The sequence below is a fragment of the Anomalospiza imberbis genome, chromosome 1 (assembly GCF_031753505.1).
Source record: "Anomalospiza imberbis isolate Cuckoo-Finch-1a 21T00152 chromosome 1, ASM3175350v1, whole genome shotgun sequence".
Taxonomy (NCBI): Eukaryota; Metazoa; Chordata; class Aves; order Passeriformes; family Viduidae; genus Anomalospiza; species Anomalospiza imberbis.
The window spans coordinates 78,821,443-78,827,442 of NC_089681.1; the positions used below are offsets into that span (position 1 = coordinate 78,821,443).

Consider the following 6,000-nt stretch of genomic DNA (forward strand, 5'->3'; position numbering starts at 1 on the left):
TATTTATTTTATGTTAGTTTGAGGGACAAAAATTAACAGTCCTCTGGGACACTGCATTTTGAGTCTTGCTAATAATGCTGCAAATTGCATTGGTATATATTCTTCATGTCCAGAAAATCTGGATATTATAGCATTGCAGAGTTCATGAGGATTGCAGTCATCTTTAAGAATCATGTTCTGGTCTGGATAAGTGGTGGTATATCATGTTCTTTATGTTGTAATGCAAAACATTGCACTAGGGTGATACAATAAATGCAATCTGTAATGTGGTAGGTGGCAGAATATTAACAGTAAAATATACATGTACATACATTCATATATATCATACCACATACAGTTCTTCATGAGAATATATTTGAAGAGGGTTTTTTTTTTTGTTTTTTTAGAAAATAGAAGAATACAGTTGTAGCTTTGAAGCCACAGAATTCTGGAAACATCTATTTTCAAGTAATTTTTTGAATCATTACCTTTACATAAACACACACACATGAACTCTTCATTACATGATTCCCTGCTGTTTTAAATATGGTTCAACATTCACTCTGAGTTACAATTAAAAGATGCCATAATAAGTCACAAATAAAAACATCATGTGAAGAATGATGTACATGTGGGAATAATATTAAAAAGGACGCCTCCCATGTTGCTTTTCATTATATCAAATTAACTTCCTAAATCTTTTTATTTCCCTGATGTAGCCTGTTGGTACATGGTACATACTTCCATAGCAGACTTGAATTTGTATCCCAGAGCAGATGTCCTGCAACAAGCTAGGAAGTACCTCTGAGATGCTACTAGAGCTTTATGCCTTCTGCTGGACACACTCGTTTAACAAAAAAATTATAAACATAATCTATTTCATCGAAGTTAATAAAGACAAGAAATGGTAGTGGGACTTGCAGAATAAGTCAAGTAATGAAAGGCTGAATTAAATTAAGAAAGAACCTTTACAGTATTCTGCTTCCTAGAATGCAAGCCCTGTTTAAGATAAAGGTTGTCCCTGTTTTACCTCTACTGTAAACACACACACACACACACATTTGAGGTAATTGTCTCTGACATTTAATAATCAGGAAGACTGCATGCAAAAAGAAATGTGTATGAGGCTTCAACTGGCAATTTTTTGCCAGATCGCCCACATATTAAAGTATAGACTGATAGGCCATTAGAGAGAATATATAAGCTCAATAGCCTTTGGTTGGGTGGTGTTCTGCCTTCCCTCCAGATGAAAAGAAAAAAAGTGTTCAGGTTCAGCTGTCACCTTTTGTTTTTTGGATTTTTTTTTCCTGTGTGCAGTAGTGCAGTCTGGTCACTATATACACAGCTCCCAGAGATTATGATTTTTTTTTCTATTGCGCTCTTGTAGAGTCAGTAACCCACAGAAATAGGCATGTTAGGGAAGTCATCTTGCCAATGATTCAAAGCTGAAGACATGTAAATCCAGGGAGCAAAACACAAGCAACTTTTGACATAGGAGTTCCTCTTGGCCTAAAGAGAGATTTGGAGAACATTTAGAGCTCAGAATACCATTGCTACTTCTTTTATTTCTTTTTGCTTTTAAGTTTTACCAGAAGTTAGACAATAGAGGAATTATGGGTTTTTCTCAAAGGCAAGTGTTCACATTAGTAGGTTTGAAAGTTCAGGATGTGCAGCATATGTGCTTTTTAATCACCTAAGTTTCCAGTGAACAGCACCTTTAGCTTCTATGAGCTTTCATTGATAGTTACATACTATTCAGAGCAAATGAAAGTGTGCTATGGTGTGGCATCCTTTCGTGCAGTGAAGTCACCCTTCATAATGTTTTATTCAAGCATATTTAAATTACTCATGAGAAGGTGGTTTTTACTATTCTAATTTCTGTTTTCCTCCTTAACAAAAACCGATGTATCAAATAGTATGTTAGCAAAAAGCCCATAGCAAATTCAGTGGTAATGCAGAACAAATATTGATGTTGTTCACTTAAGTCACTCACAAAATGCTTCTTACACCCTTATATTCTGCCCAAATAATCAATGAGTTTCTTCTGTCAGTCACATAATTAATAATAATGCCAAAGAATTGGCCATAGAGCAGGTTTTTTTCAAATCTATGAAGGACATTTTGTGAAGTCCAGTTAAAACACCTTGGTGTTCACAAACAGGTGATAATAATGAATTAATTAAAAATAATATTGTCAGAACCTCATATTCACCCCATTACTACTATTCAACAATAGTTAAATCGTACTTTGACCCCCTGTACCAGTGCTGCAACCTAGTGGTACAAAATTATACTCCTTTTCAATCAGCCTGTAAGTATGGTTAGCAGACCTAAAAAAAATAATCACTTGCACAGAATTATCCAGATGAGACAGGTTATATTTCATTCATTTCTTTCCTTGGGAAATCACGTTGAGATCAGGAAATTACTCTCTCAGAATCAGAGGCAGATATTATCTTCAAATTAACCTTTTCTGACTTTTACATTTAATTATTTAACAAGGGAAAAAACTTACATCACTTAGCTGAAATTTGTATACTGCTTTGTATGTCTAGATGTGTATTTTTTTAATCTCTCTCTGCATTTAATTGATTCTCTGCCCATTTTCCTTCACACATAACATTATTTTTCTGCATTTTTTTAACTACTGCTAAGCATAGAAAAGAACAGTAGACACAGTGTCTACTGTGAGCACATTTCAGTATTTCATCATTCTTCACAGATCCTTTGTCTATTGAGAACATGCAAGTGTGAAGTTTTAGTGTATCTATACTCATTTATTCTAATGCAAAGCCAAAAAGACAATTTAGGAATATATAATATTCTACATGCAGTCTTTTTAAGATGTATTTTGTTATTTTCTTTTCCACAAACTGTTTAAAGTGTTAATAAATATAAATGGTTGGCAAAGCAAGTAGCCAAGACATTTTCCACTACTCAAAGTAAGAAAAAAATCAAATAATCAGGATCAGTTTTCAGCTTAAATATATGCATTATAATCAACACTCTTCAGACATTTCAGTGTTCCTATTTAAATGTACATAATTGTCTTGACGCTACATATAAAAAACCACAGACATAAATCGTAATTAAAATTAACAGAAACTGCTGCAGAAATTATTACCTATTCATTTAAACTTTCATGTAACAAGTATATAAAAATATGAGCCCTCAGGCCCAAACTAGATTAAGAGTTGGTAATCTAAGGAGTATTCTTCTCTTGACATAAACCCATATTGACTCTAAAGAGCTGGTTTTCAACTCTTGAGGAAGATAACCTGTTTCCTTCTTGTTTTCCTTAGTTCCCAAAGTTCCTTCTTTCATTTCTTCCTCTAAAAGAGCATAGAGTGCTATTACATTCAGAAGGTAAGCAATTAGTATAAAAGTTTGTGTAGCTGTAAAATTCTCAATAAATCCTAGTACCAGACTCGTAATAGTTCTAGTAAATGGCATATGTGAAAAGGATTTAGAGATTCAGAAGTGTGTTCCAGTCTCCCACTCTCTGCCTTTCCCCTCCAGTAATATCACCATGTAAATTTAAAGCCTACTACCTTTAAAACAAGAAGAAAAAAAAAAAAGAAAAGAAAAAACCCCATACTATTTTTTACAGACCTGCTTCCTCACACTGTACACATACACACTCACATACGCATCCACACATACATGCACAACAAGTTGTATAATTAAAAAAATACCTTCAAAGCAACGGGAGTGCTGTTGGGATAACACAGCGGCTTTTACTGAAATAAAAGATGAAGATTATAGGAAACAGCTCCATTTGTGTGGAAGCAACAGAGATGATAGGTCCATTTCAAAATGCTGGTTGCTATTTGTCACTGATTGCACGTGTAGATGCATTCTCCTAAGCTGAAGGGCTGTTAGATTTTTACAGCTGCAACTAGTATCATGTACAGTAGGAGCCTATTGAAAATTTCTTATGCAGCTGACAATGCCATCAATAGTTAGTTTTTGGAAGCATGGATTTAGATTTGTATTGTGCTGAATTAATTTAACACCACATAAAATATGGATTTTATTGCAGCATTGACAATAAATGCTCACACAGGTGCAGACTGAATTTTTCTTCCCTCCACCTTTTCCCTTCTACCCCCTGGTTTTTCCTTCTCCCTCCACTCCCCCTTTACTGAAATGTCAAACCAGGCAATTTTATCCCTGTCTGTGTTCATATAGCTCTGTACAGATATTTGAAATATTGCTTGTATCCACTTTGCTATCCCTCTCCACAGGGATTTCCTTCATAAGAAGCATTTTCTGTGAGTGTAGATAATTATTCTGAAATTCAATCCAGGGCAGAAAGATTAACAGTAAAAGCTGCAACAGACTTGCACAGGTATACAGAAAGTGGGGGCACATATGTGTATGTTTCATGCTATGTTCATAACTGTTACACTATGAAACACTGTGGTTTTTTCAATTAAATTAGACTTGTTCCCCCCATGCTGAATTTTCAAGAACTGACTATAGATGGAAACTGCTGCTCAAAAGGCAGCCTGCTTACTAGGAGAAGAAAAAATATAAAATGCTTAGTGTTTCAATCCTGAATGCATATGATTATATTGGTTTACTTTGACGAGAGAATGCACAGCAGTTGTTTCCTATCCCTTGTCTCATTACTCCTGACGCATATTTATAAAATGCAGAAAGTTGTATACAGTAGAACAAATGTACAAATCTCATTAAACAACATGCTGCTCTAATATAATAACTGTAATAATATCAACAGAAAGAAAATGAGAAAGGTTCCTACCTTTTATTCTGCTGAGAAAGTGGTGTCCACCCCAACCAAACTGAAAAACGAGCTATTAGAGTCCTTTTCTTGGTCAGTTTTCTCCTGTTATTTTTTAACACTGATCCTACTTGGATCTAACTCAGGCTTTTTCTCCCAGCATCACTTAACTCTGGACAGTCCGGAACCAAAGCTAAGGGGGAGCTCTCCCTCCGACTGGCTTTCATTCGGAGCGTCTGATTTACGAGCAAAAAAAAAAAAAAAAAAAAAAAAATTACAAAAAAAAAAAAAATCCTGCACCAAAAGACGCACCACCAGAGACACACACACGTGCAGCGTGCACAGACACACAGACACACACACCTCTCACTCTCCCTCCTCGGAGGGGAGCGGGAGAGAGGCGCTGCTGCTGGAGCCGCAGCACTTACCCTGGGAAGGTTGGAGCCCGGGGAAGTGCAGGCTTCCCGAGCACACAGTGATTTGCAAGTGAATGCGGTGGGAGGGTACAGCAAACGGAAAGCTTTTTTTGTGAAAGCCTGTCGCCCTCCCTTCGCCGCCAGAATGGTTCTCTGGTTTTGAAGCTTAAGCTTCATCTGCTTAGCTTGTCGTAATAATGAATATTGAAAACACTTCCACTTTTTATGGTGTGTTTTTCTTCATTAAACGTAACCACTTCATTGTATCACCAGTGGTCTTACAGCAGTGTTTATAAAAGATACATTTATTTTAAAAAATAGCATGCTGCCAAGTTAAAGGAAACCCTTTGAGGGCTGAGATGAAACCAGAGAGTAATTATTTTCTTCACTGAACTGCTTTTTCTATTAGATTAGTAACATTTTTCCTCAGATTTCACTATTTTGCCTTATGATTAATACAAAACAAGACAAGTTCATAAAATTAGGTAATTTCACATTTCCAGAGGTTCTAAAAAATATTCATCATCACTACGAATTCCTCATTAATATTCCTTCCCCAGCTGGTATTTGTGATGACTGCTTTTATTTTAGTCATTGTATTTGGACTTCACATTTTGCAATGTGTTTCTCTGCATCGAATAATCTGTGTAGGTTTCATGTTTCTAATACAGCAAATTGGACTTAGCACAATCCTCCTTGGATCATATCAAATTCAATCCTTTCATTTTGATACTATAGAGAGTTATGTGTACATTAGTTAGAAGAGATTTAACAAATAGTCACATAAGATTAAACCAATGGATGTCAGTATTGCTCTATTTAAGAAGTGTCATAAGAGGCTTTCTCTGGTTGCAAAAA

The 6,000-nt window shown here is 35.5% G+C and overlaps 1 protein-coding gene across 3 annotated transcripts in view; it reads right to left on the minus strand.

The window, feature by feature from the left end:
* The window catches only part of CDH10 (cadherin 10), a 95,640-nt gene extending 90,357 nt beyond the window's left edge, over positions 1–5,283 (minus strand). Inside the window, exons 1-2 of one of the 3 annotated variants that reach the window (XM_068197317.1) lie at positions 5,155–5,281; positions 4,748–4,962 (exon numbers count right to left, since the gene is read on the minus strand). The gene's annotated coding sequence lies outside the window, so the exon portion shown is untranslated. Of the gene's footprint in view, positions 1–3,674; positions 3,697–4,747; positions 4,963–5,154 lie in introns of those variants that run through there. The other 2 variants (XM_068197321.1, XM_068197327.1) reach the window with 2 other exon arrangements.
* Positions 5,284–6,000: the final 717 nt, after the last annotated feature.